Below are 13,338 nucleotides of genomic sequence, written 5' to 3' on the forward strand. Positions count from 1 at the left end.
TGTCCCTTACTGTATGCAGTCACTGATCATCTTTTTTTTTTTTTTTTTTTTTTTTTTTTCTTGATTTGGGGTCTTGTTCTATCGCCCAGGCTAGAGTGCAGTGGCATGATCAGAGTTCACTACAACCTCCAACTCCTGGGCTCAAACAATCCTCCTGCTTCAAATCCAGAGTGGCTGGGACTACAGGTGGATGCCACCATACCTGGCTACATTTTTCTATTTTTTTGTAGAAACAAAGTCTCACTGTTTTGCCCAGGCTGGTCTCAAACTCCTGGGCTCAAGCACTCCTCCTGCCTTGGCCTCCCAAAGTGCTGGCATTACAGGCATGTGAGCCACCATGCCTGGCCACTGATCTTTGTTGTTGTTGTTGTTTTAAGGGTTTCAAAGCATCTATTCTCATTTTGTTAAGATGGATTTGGATGTGAGCATTCCAGCCTCAAGGCTTGAATGCGCCAAGCTTTAAATATCTTTCCCCTCCTCTTACTACTTCTCATCTTCTGAATTTCATTTATTGTAACTGAATATCAGGTAATAAACAAGGTGAAAAGATGGAATTGGTCTGTTCAAGCTGTACTGATTACAGTGAGTTACCTGAATTGGGAGACCATTTGCAGAACCACCTTTTGTTCAACGTTGCTTTCTAAAGTATTGCCATGATGTAAGGATGCTGCTTTCATAGACCACAGGTGGAAATGGAACTCTTTATTTTATAGTCATTTCTCACATGAGAAAATTTCATTCGAAAACTTGCTGAAATTTTGAATATTATAATCACTTCACCCTCACAACAGAAAGACACTTCAGGTCGGACCAATACCATTTTAGATCTTTCAGCTACTTAGGGAAAAAAAAAAAAAAAAAACAAACATCAAATACGTATTCCTGCCTTAGATAATAAGTCTGGCATATGTGCCAGGGTTCTGGTAAGAGACTTTTTCCTCTTTTCACCTTAACTTTTCTACTTTCCAAAACAGGATCTCTGGTTAATTCTTTCCACTCCCGCTAGCTCTGCAAACAAAGGTGACTGTAGGAGTTAAACAACAACAGTGTTCACAGGTCGTGGTTAGCTGTGTGCGGTACTGTTGCCACTCAGTCTTTTCAGTCATATTTGACAACGATGAACAAGATCAGACAGGGAAGTGTGCATCTTTGGGGCAGAACTTGTGCCCATGTCTTGTCCCCCAGTCCTTAAAGATAGACTGAGAACTATATGAGCAGTTTCAAGCTAAAGGTCAGTTTCAAGACAGCTACTTAGGGCCATGCATGGTAGCTCATGCCTGTAATCCCAGCACTTTGGCAAGCTGAGGTGAGGAGGACTGCCTGAGCCCAGGAGTTCGAGAGCAGCCTAGGCAACACAATGAAACTTCATCTCTATTGAAAAAAAAAAAAAAAAAAAAAAAAAAAAAACCCTTGGTTGGACAAGGAAACTTGTTTGGGACCAGTCAAGCCTTTAAATAATAAAAGTTACAATATTCATCAAGCCCTTAACCTATGGCAGGCCTTTTGCTAAGCCTTTTTTTATATGGAGCTACCTTCTATTTAGTTCTCAAAACAACCATATGAAGATGATACTATCAGCAGCACTTGATATGTGAAAACTGGGACCAAATGTTTAAAACAGCTGTTCAAAGCTAGAACCCATGAGATTGCCTCTACAACTCATACCTTTAGTCGCTTTGCTTGACTCCTGTGCCCAAAGCCCCTGTCTCTAAACACTCTTACTCAGTTTCTTCCTGAAGAAAGCAACCTGAGTTGGGGTTTGGTCTTAAGGATTCTATACCAGTTGATCCCTGACACCTGGACAGAGCTGATTGGACCAAAATTAGTCATCTAACACAAAGTTAGTTTAGAGGTTCACATCCAGAACACAAAATAATTCACACAAATCTGAACAGTACATACCTCACAGATCTAGGACCTGGTGGATATGCCTTCTCTGTAGCTAGTCTGACTCATTACTGGGCATAGTAAGGATATATTTATCCTTGGCTCCCCAAAGATGTCCATATTCTAATCCCTGGAACCTGTGAATACGATACCTTGCATGGTAAGAGGAGTTTAGCAAATGTAAAGTTAAGGGCTTTCGACCCCCCCACACACACACACACATTATACATGTAACAAGCACATGTACCCCCAACTCTAAAAATTTAAGAGCCTTAAGATAGAGAAGTTATCCTGGATTATCTAGGTGAGCCCAACCAATATAGTCACAAGGGGGCTTATAAGAGGGAGGCAGGAGGATCCGAGTCAGTAATAAAGATGTGACAACGGAAGCAAGAGGATGGAATGATGCAAAGAAGAGCCATGAGCCAAGGAATGCAGGCAGCCTCTAGAAATGGAAAAAGACAAGAAACAGAAACAGATTCCCCCCAGCCAAGATTTTCAGAAACAACTCAGCCCTGCCTATGCTGTGATTTTAGACGTTTGACCTCCTGAACTCAAAGAGAATACATTTGTGTTGTTTTAAGCCACTAAATTTGTGGTAATTTTTACAGTAGAAATAGAAAACTAATACGCTAGGCATACTGCAAGTGCTCCTTACCCTTTCAGGGGAGTGTTCCTTTCCTAGTGTACCCATCTCTGCTGTGACACTCTATGTTGGTCCTGTACTTTCCTTAGTTGAAACTTCCCATGAAATGGAAAACCAGTGTTTTTTCAATCAATAGAATCCTCCCCTAGAGAAATTAGTTTTCTCTTTCCCACTACCCACCCCCAACACTTTTTCCAACGTAGCCTTTGGTACTTCTTGGGTAGCCTTGGCTAATCCTCCATGGGCCTGCTGGATCCACCGTGGCTGAATCTGGCACTGCCTGAGGAGTTGCCCAGAGATTTGTATCATCCTGTGGTCTGAAAAACAGTCCTGGGGAAGTAGAAATAATTCCTTGACTGTTATTCCACAGGGGACATTAAAGAAGGCACATGTGGCTCATTACGAAAAATGCTTTAGTTATCAGAGCCTCCTAAAAGGAAGTGAATGGCCTGAGAGTTGAGTTCTTAAACACCCCGGATACCTGAATGGAGCTTGGAGATTAAAAAATGCAACTCTATGCTGCCTACAAGAAGCCCACTTTAAATATAAACATACAGTCCGAGCACGGTGGCTCATGCCTATAATCCCAGCACTTTGAGAAGCCACGGTGAATGGATCACCCGAGGTCAGAAGTTCAAGACCAGCCTGGCCAACATGGTGAAACCCCATATCTAGTAAAAGTACAGATCTCTACTAAAAGTATGGGCGTGGTGATGCACGTGTGTAGTCCCAGCTACTTGGGAGGCTGAGGCACGAGAATCACTTGATCCCAGAAGGCAGAGGTTGCAGTGAACTCAGATTATGCCACTGCACTCCACCGTGGATGATAGAATGAGACTCTGTCTCAAAAAAAGAAAAAAAAAAAAAAAGCACTAGATAACCTGAATAGCTCTTTATTATTAAATAAATTGAATTTGCCATCAAACTTCCTTTTGAAGAAACTCTGCCCAGATGACTTCACTGGTAAATTCTAACAAGCTCTTAAGAAATAGATAATACTAATTATGCAAAAACTTTTCCCAAAAGTTGGACGGGAGAGACTACTTCTCAACTCATTCCATGAAGCCAGCATTACCCTGATCCCAAAACCAGACAAATACATAAGAAAACTAGAGACCAATACCCTTCACAAAAATTAATGCAAAAGTGGCTGGATGCAGTGGCTCACTCCTGTAATCGCAGCATTTTGGGAGGCTGAGGTGGGAGGATCACTTGAGGCTGAGAGTTTGAGACCAACCTGGCCAAGATGGTAAAGCCCTTGTCTCTACTAAAAATACAAAAAGTAGCCAGGCATGGTGGCACGCGCCTGTAACCCCAGCTACTTGGGAAGCTGAGGCAGGAGAATCCCTTGAACCCAGGAGACAGAGATTGCAGTGAGCTGAGATCACAGCACTCCAGCCTGGGTGACAGAGGGAGACTCCCTCTCAAAAAATAAATAAATAGGCCAGGTGCTATGGCTCCTGTTTGTAATCCCAGCACTTTGGGAGGCCGAGGCAGGCAAATCGCCAGAGGTCAGGGGTTCAAGACCAGTCTGACCAACATGGAGAAACCCCATCGCTACTAAAAAATACAAAATTAGCTAGGCATGGTGGTGCATGCCTGTAATCCCAGTTACTCAGGAGGCTGAGGCAGGAGAATCGAACCCAGGAGGTGAAGGTTGCGGTGAGCCGAGATTGAGCTATTGCACTCCAGCCTGGGCAACAAGAGTGAAAGTCCATCTCAAAAAAATAAATAAAAATAAAATTAGTGCAAATGTTTTTAACAAAATGTTAGCAAATTGAATCGAAGAATATATCAAAAATAGGATTTATCCCAGACATGCAAGGTTGATTTTACATTTGAAAATCAATCAGTGTAATTTACCATATCTCAATAGATACATAAAAAGCATTTGAGGCCAGGTGCTGTGGCTCATGCCTGTGATCCTAGTGCTTTGGGAGGCCGAGGTGGGCAGATCACTTAAGGCCAGGAGTTTGAGGCCAGACTGGCCAACACTGAAAAACCCCGTCTCTACTAAAAATATAAAAATCAGCCAGGCATGGTGGTAGGTGCCTGAAATCCCAGCTACTCGGAAGGCTGAGGCACGAGAATCTCTTGAACCGTGAAGGTAGAGGTTGCAGTGAGCTGAGATTGCATCACTGAACTCCAGCCTGGGCACAGAGCGAGACTCTGACTCAAAAAAAAATTAAATAAAGAAATAAAAAGCATTTGACAGTATCCACTGCTGATAATAGTATCCAGAAAACTGTGAATAGAAGCTGAATAAAGGATATCTACCCAGAACATTACAAAGGACACCTAGAAAAAGCCCTACAGTTGGCTGCAATCCCAGCACTTCGGGAGGCAGAAGTGAGAGGATCTCTTGAACCCAGCAGTTCCAGACCAGCCTGGTTAACATAGTGAGACCCCATCTACAAAAAATTAAAAATTAGGATGTGGGGGTATGCCCATTTTTTTAATCAGATCATTCGATTTTTTCCTATAATGTGAACTCCTTATATATTCTGGTTATTAATCCCTTGTCGGGTGGATAGTTTGCAAATATTTTCTCCCATTCTGTGGGTTATCTCTTCATTTTGTTCCCTTTGCTGTGCAGAAGCCTTTTAACTTGATGTGATCCCATTTGTCCATTTTTCTTTGGTTGCCTGTGCTTGTGGGGTATTACTCAAGAAATCTTTGCTCAGACCAATGTCCTGGAGAGTTTCCCCAATTTTTTTTCTTGTAGTGATTTCATAGTTTGAAGTCCATTTTTATTTGATTTTTGTATATGGTGAGAGATAGGGGTCTTTTTTTTTTTTTTTTTTTTAAATAGAGACAGAGTCTCGTCATATTGCCCAGGCTGGTCTTGAACTCCTGGCCTCAAGCAGTCCTCCCATCTTGGCCTCCCAAAGTGCTGGGATCATGGGCATGAGCCACCATGCCCAGCCAAAACCACTACTTTTTGAAAGATGCTGAAATAGGCTGAAAAGAGAAATCAGAGACTGGGAGAGAAGAATTTCAAAGTAATTATGCTGAGCCAGACAAAACCAAATACATATGATATAAATACAATCTCAGATACCAAAAAACACACAAAATAGGAATAAATCTAGAGTGACAGAGAGCAAATCAGTGGTTGCCTAGGGGTTAGGAGCAGGGAAAGGTGGGAGGGAGGGATAATAAAACGGCAGGAGGAAACTTTTGGGTTTCTTGGTGGTGAAGATAGCTCTAGACACATGTATGTATGTCAAAACTAATCAAATTATACTCTGGCTAGGCATTGGTGGCTCATCCCTGGGATCCCAGCATTTCAGGAGGCCGAGGCAGGAGGATCGCTTGAGCCCAGGAGTTCAAGACCAGTCTGGGCAACATAGCAAGACTGTCTCTACCAAAATTTTAAAAATTAGCTGGGTGTGGTGGCATGCATCTGTGGTCTCAGCTACTTGGGAAACTGAGTCAGGAGAATCCCCTAAGCCCAGGCGATCATGATCACACCACTGCACTCTAGCCTAGACAACAGAGGTGAGACCCTGTCTCAAAGTTAAAAACAAACTAATCGCCGGGCGCGGTGGCTCAAGCCTGTAATCCCAGCACTTTGGGAGGCCGAGGCGGGTGAATCACGAGGTCAAGAGATCGAGACCATCCTGGTCAACATGGTGAAACCCCGTCTCTACTAAAAATACAAAAAATTGGCTGGGCATGGTGGCGTGTGCCTGTTATCCCAGCTACTCAGGAGGCTGAGGCAGGAGAATTGCCTGAACCCAGGAGGCAGAGGTTGCGGTGAGCCGAGATCGTGCCATTGCACCCCAGCCTGGGTAACAAAAGCAAAACTCCGTCTCAAAAAAAAAAAAAAAACCTAATCAGCCTGGAATCGGGAAGTTTTACATAGCCTCTGATGGGTAATGATTGGCCTTCAGCCAGGTTCCTTAGACACAAAGTTGCTCAGGCACCACCATTACAGCCCATGGACATTCTCATGGGGTCTTCCAGGTCTAAAACTGCAAGTCTTTGATACTAAATACCTGCTTCCTTCATGTTTTCCTATTATAATGTTCTCCACATGGCAAAATTTCTCTAGGGTCAGTTTGAAATTACTGTGGCCACACTGGGGAACTTTTGAGATGAACAAGATTGTTCATTTAAGAAGCATCTTAGAACAAAGAGTGAAGAAAACCTTATTAGGAGATTATTTGGTTTTGTCTAAAAGAAAAACTATTTTAAGGGTTAGGTGATCCCCCCGCCCTTCGTTTCCACATTTCAAGGATTAATGAGTGGTAACTTTTAAATTATTTACATGGATAAAACTGTCAAAGGCCCAAGTTATTGTCTAAACCAGGTGTCCCCAAACTACGGCCCGCAGGCCACATGCAGCCCCCTGAGGCCATTTATCCGGCCCCCCGCCGCACTTCAGGAAGGGGCACCTCTTTCATTGGTGGTCAGTGAGAGGAGCACAGTATGTGGCGGCCCTCCAGCGGTCTGAGGGACAGTGAACTGGCCCCCTGTGTAAAAAGTTTGGGGACGCCTGGTCTAAACCAACTGTACTCTGTCTCTCCCTCCCCACCCCGCAGTGTGTTTGTCAAAATAGTCTTTCTATATCTATATATTCTTCCCTGTTAGCCTCTTATTATGTTGATGCCAAAGTAACTGCAGCTTTTGCCATTGAAGGTAACGGCACTAATAAACGATAATTTCATATTTGTCTGAAGCTGGCTTTTTGTTGTTGTTGTCCTGCACCCTCTCTTTTCCTTCCTTGGAAAACTTTAACAATTAACTGATTAAAAAAAAAATTCAGGGCCTGGCGCAGTGGCTCATGCCTGTAATTCCAACGCTTTGGGAGGCCAAGGAGGGCGGATCATTTGCAGTCAGGAGTTCAAGACCACCCTGCCCAACATGTTGAAACCCCGTCTCTACTAAAAATACAAAAATTAGCCAGGCATGGTGGCCGGCATCCAGCTACCTGGGAGGCTGAGGCAAAAGGATCCCTTAAATCCAGGAGGCAGAGGTTGATGTGAATCAAGATCACACCACGGCACTCCATCCTGTGCAACAGAGCAAGACTTTGTCTCAAAAAATATACATTTAGTTGTTTTGTGTACACTTTAGGAATATCTAGTCCACAGAAATGGTCAAAAGTGTCTAAAAGAAGAAAAGAAAAAGTTATTGAATATGTTTCTCTTGAGAGACACTAGAAAGTATATTTAACATAATAAATAGTCTTTGCTATTATGAGAAAATAAGAGAATTTAATTTCAAGATAAAGAAGAGCTTTCAATTATAACTGAAAGTCTTTTTAAAAATAGTTTTTGCCATTTTAAAGTAATGTCAGAACAATATTTTTGCTTGTACAAAAATCAGTATTAAATTACTTCAGCTTTCTAAATTTCTTATACTGGTTTTATGGGTTACGTAAGTTACCATTGTTTCTATAACTTCATACATATATGAATGACTGAAAGGAATAATAATAACAGGTGCCTTTTAAAATAGTTTAATTTTATGAAAAATTCTTTTTTTTTTTTTTGAGACAGAGTCTCACTCTGTCACCCAAGCTGGAGTACAGTGGTGCAATCATAGCTCACTCCAGCCTCAACCTCCTGGGCTCAAGCAATCCTTTCACCTCAGCCTCCTGCGTAGCTGGGACTACAGTCATGAGCCACCAGGCCTGGCTAATTTTTTGTTTGTTTGTTTTATTCTATTTTGTCACTCTGCACTTTCATGAAATAATTTTTGTTGTTGTTTTTGTTTGTAGATACGATGTCTCCCTATGTTGCCCAAGCTGGTCTCAAACTCCTGGGCTCAAGCAATCCTTCAGCCTCAGCCTCCCAAAGTGCTGAGATTACAGGTGTGAGCCATTGCACCAAGCCTGAAAAATTCTTAAATTTCTACAAACCATAAGGATTTAATGTATTAGCTAAAATTGAAATTTCTAGATACTAACTTTAAGACTCAAAATAAAATATCAAGTTCATTAATAAATAATCTCGGGACATGAAACTGACAGTTTCTGAGTAAGGAATAGATAGAAAACACTAGTCACTGAAGATGATTTTTTATTTTCATTTCCTATAGTGGCATGGCCCTTGTCAACTGTCAATTCAGAAAAAGTCCAGAGAACTGGCCAGGCATGGTGGCTCATGCCTGTAATCCCAGCACTTTGAGAGGCAAAAGTGGGTGGATCACCTGCCGTCAGGAGTCCAAGACCAGCCTGGCCAACATAGTGAAACCGTCTCTACTAAAATACAAAATTAGCCGGGTGTGGTGGCACGTGCCTGTAATCCCGGCTACTTGGGAGGCTGAGGCAGGAGAACCACTTGGACCTAGGAGGCAGAGGTTGAAGTAAGCCAAGATCACCCCATTGCGCTCCAGTGCGGGTGACAGAGCGAGTCTCTCTCTCTCTCTCTCTCTCTCTCACACACACACACACACACACACACACACAACTAATAGAATTATAAAACCACAATAATCAAAGCTCTCAGAAACCCCTTGAATTTCCATAGCCTTAAGTACTGCCATTATTTTTCATGGCAATAAGATCTGCAGCACCCTCCCCAAAGGATTCACAAGTTATCTGCTTCTGAGATAATAACAAGTTTCCCTAAGAATTTGGAAAGTATTTTCAATCCTAGACTCCACCCTATTACAGGCTGATATAACTCATTATTGCAGGGGACTCCTACAATACCTCCAGCTTTCTCACCAACAGGTATAAACTGCATTTTCTTTTTTGTTTGTTTTGAGACGGAGTTTGGCTCTGTCTGTCACCCAAGCTGGAGTGCAGTGGCGCGATCTCAGCTAACTGCAACCTCTGCCTCCCCTTCAAGTGATTCTCCTGCCTCAGCCTCCTGAGTAGCTGGGATTACAAGCTCACACCACCATGGCCCACCTATTAAATTGTGTTTTCAAAATCCCCATGTCAGCAACTTCTGCAGGATCTCAAACCTTCAGGTTTGGTTTTCTGAAAATACATCAGAGAAAAACTACTCAAGCCTCCATGGAAAAGACCTTATCAGAGACTGTTAGTAACTGACACAGCAATCAAACTCCAATGGGATACTTAAGTTCCAGTTTCCCAACTTTAAAGATACACATCACTTTATCCTGACTCCTGGATGTCCATTCCATTTGGGACAGTTTAAACTAAGATGTTCTTAGGAGCCCTCCAGAAACTGCTGACTGCAGCAGTGACCATCTTCAACCCAAGGTTAATTTTCTGATTCTTCAGCAGCCCTTTCCTTTCCCTTCACTCTCCCACTCATCTTGCCTATTGTACTTTACACACTCTATGATACTAACAGACAGAAGGCTTCTCAGTGTGTTCTCCCTTATCCTCATCCTGTGACTTCTGACCTCTTACAGTCCCCTCTTGCTTAAGAAGAAACACTGCCTGGGCAACATGGTGAAACCCCATCTCTACAAAAAAAATATAAAAATCAGCCAGGCATGGTGGTGTGTGCCTGTAGTCCCAGCTACTCAGGAGGCTGAGGTGGGAGGATCACTGAAGGCCAGGAGGTTGAGGCTACAGTGAGCCAAGATCACGCCACTGCACTTCAGCCTGGGCAACAGAGCAAAACTCTATCTCAAAGAAAAAAACAAACAAACAACAACAGCAACAACAAAAATTAGCCAGGTGTGGTGGCACATACCCATAGTCCCAGCTACTCAGGAGGCTGAGGCAGAATTGCTAGAGCTCAGGAGGCAGAAGTTGCCGTGAGCCAAGATCGTGCCACTGCACTCCAGCCTAGGCGACAGACCGAGATTCTGTCTCAAAAAAGAAAAAGAAAAAAAAAAATCACAAAAACGACTAAACCTCTCCCCATCCTGGCTCATCTGAGTGAAGGCTGCTTGTTCTTCATCCAGCCCATTCTCCTTGCCTTCTAGATGAGAATTACAATACCCAAACATGGAGTCACCCCTACTCCCTGACAGCATTCAGTCCTTGGACTCGCCCCAAAAGCACATCACCTAATCACCTAATACAAGGTCAAATTCTATAGTAGATTCTTTTTCTTTTTCTTTTTACTTTTTTTTTTTTTTTTTTTTTTAGATGAATCTCACTCTGTTGCCCAGGCTGGAGTGCAGAGGCATGATCTCTGATCACTGCAACCCCTGCCCACCAGGTTCAAGCGATTCTCCTGCCCCAGCCCCCCCACCCCACCCCAAGTAGCTGGGATTACAGTCATGCGCCACCACACACACTAATTTTTGTATATTTTGTAGAGACAGTATTCCATGATGGCCAGGCTAGTCTCGAACTCCTGACCTCAAGTGATCTGCCCACCTCTGCCTCCCAAAGTGCTGGGATTACAGGTGTAAGTCACTGTGCCCAGCCTATAGTGGGTTCTTTTTTTTTTTATTATTTCATTTTAGGTTTTGGGGTACATGTGAAGAACATGCAAGATTGTTGCATAGGTACACACATGGCAGTGTGGTTTGCTGCCTTCCTTCCCCTCACCTGTATCTGGCATTTCTCCCCATGCTATCTCTTCCCACCTCCCCACCCCCCGTCCCTCCCCCATTTCCCCCCAACAGACCCCAGTGTGTAGTGCTCCCCTCCCTGTGTCCATGTGTTCTCATTGTTCAACACCCGCCTATGAGTGAGAACATGCGGTGTTTGGTTTTCTGCTCTTGTGTCAGTTTGCTGAGAATGATGGTTTCCAGGTTCATCCATGTCCCTACAAAGGACACGAACTCATCGTTTTTGATGGCTGCGTAATATTCCATGGTGTATATGTACCACATTTTCCCTGTCCAGTCTATCATCGATGGGCATTTGGGTTGGTTCCAGGTCTTTGCTATTGTAAACAGTGCTGCAATGAACATTCGTGTGCACGTGTCCTTATAGTAGAATGATTTATAATCCTTTGGATATATACCCAGTAATGGGACTGCTGGGTCAAATGGGATTTCTATTTTTAGGTCATTGAGAAATCGCCAAACTGTCTTCCACAATGGTTGAATTAGTTTACACTGCCACCAACAGTGTAGGAGTGTTCCTATAGTGGGTTCTTTCTAACGGCCTGTTACTGAGACATCCCAGAGTACCCCGTGGCGTGTGTTCTCCCTCCTCGCTATAAGGAGTCAATGAACCCAGATTTGTTTAACTGCAGGTGGTCTTCGAATAAAGAGCACTTATATTGTAATCCTAGATCCTGATGTACCCTGAGAGAGCTCCTGATGAAGCAGGAGAGACAGATAAACCAATGTATCTCAGTGTGATGAGTAATGTAATAAAACATAAAGAGACACTCCTGGGAGAGCAATAGGTCAGAGAGCCAGGAGGGTCAGCGAAGTCTTCCTGGTGGAGGGGACATTCAACTGACTCTTAGGACTTAGTCCAGTGCAGAGGGGAGCATTGGATTAGTGGTCAGAGAAAAGCGTTCCAGGAAAAAGGAATAGCAAGTTCAAAGTCAAGAAGCAGAGAACATGGCCAGAAAATGACAGAGGTCAAGAAAGGACTCCCCACAAGTTTGAAGGGCCTGTGTGCTCAGGGTCCATTGCAGGGTACTGTGACTACACTTTATTTTTACATTTTATTTATTATTTTTTGAAACAGTGTCTCACTCTGTCACCCAGGCTGGAGTGCAGTGGCATAATCTCGGCTCACTGCAACCTCTGCCTCCTGGGTTCAAGCAATTCTCCTGCTTCAGCCTCCCTAGTAGCTGGGATTACAGGCACGTGCCACCACACCCAGCTAGTAGAAATGGGGTTTCACAGGCCAGGCACAGTGGCTCACGGCTGTAATCCCACCACTTTTGGAGGCTGAGGCGGGCGGATCACGAAGTTAGGAGTTCGAGACCAGCATGACCAACATGGTGAAACCCCATCTCTACTACAAATACAAAAATTAACCAGGTGTGGTGGTGCGGGTTCACTTGAACCTGGGAGGTGGAGGTTGCAGTGAGCCGAGATCACACCACTGCACTCCAGCGTGGGCCACAGAGTGAGACTCCGTCTCTTGAAAAAAAAGAAAAGAAAAGAAAAGGGGTTCCACCATGTTGGCCAGGCTGGTCTTGAACTCCTGACCTCAAGTGATCCACCCACCTCGGCCTCCCAAAGTGCCAGGATTACAGACATGAGCCACCATGCCCAGCCAATTTTAAAAGATTCATAACCAAATATTATTAAAGTTAACAAATCAACATTGTTTGCCTGCAGATGCTAAGGATACAGCATCACTTTTGTAGCATTGCCAAAAAGGCATAACCTGAATTAACCATGAGGAAAAATCAAGGAATCCCAAATTAAAGGACATTCTACATTTTGAGTCAACGTCAGGGGAAAAAAAAAAAAAAAAGGCTGAGGAGCTGTTCCAGGTGAAAAGGGACTAAATGCAGCTAAATGCAATGCCTTACCTTGGATTGGATTTAGGCATGAAACTTCTTTCTTCTTTTTGTTATAAAGGACATTAGTTGGACTTTTGGTGAGACTTCAATAGATAATCCTGTATCAATGATAATTTACCTGATTTTGACCATTGTGCTGTGTGTTTATGCAAGAGAATGCCCTTGCTTTCAGGAAACACACTCTGAAGTACAGTATTTTTTTTTTTTTTTTTTTTTGACATAGTGTTTCACTTTTGTTGCCCAGGCTGGAGTGCAATGGTGCAATCTCAACTTACTCCAACCTCCGCCTCCCAGGTTCAAGCAATTCACCTGCCTCAGCCTCCAGAATAGCTGGGATTATAGGCACGCGCCACAACGCCTGGCTAATTCTGTATTTTAGGTAGAGATGGGGTTTCTCCATGTTGGTCAGGCTGGTCTTGAACTCCTGACCTTGTGATCCACCCGCCTCGGCCTCCCAAAGTGCTGGGATTATAGGCGTGA

Source organism: Saimiri boliviensis, chromosome X (assembly GCF_048565385.1).
Source record: "Saimiri boliviensis isolate mSaiBol1 chromosome X, mSaiBol1.pri, whole genome shotgun sequence".
Lineage (NCBI taxonomy): Eukaryota > Metazoa > Chordata > Mammalia > Primates > Cebidae > Saimiri > Saimiri boliviensis.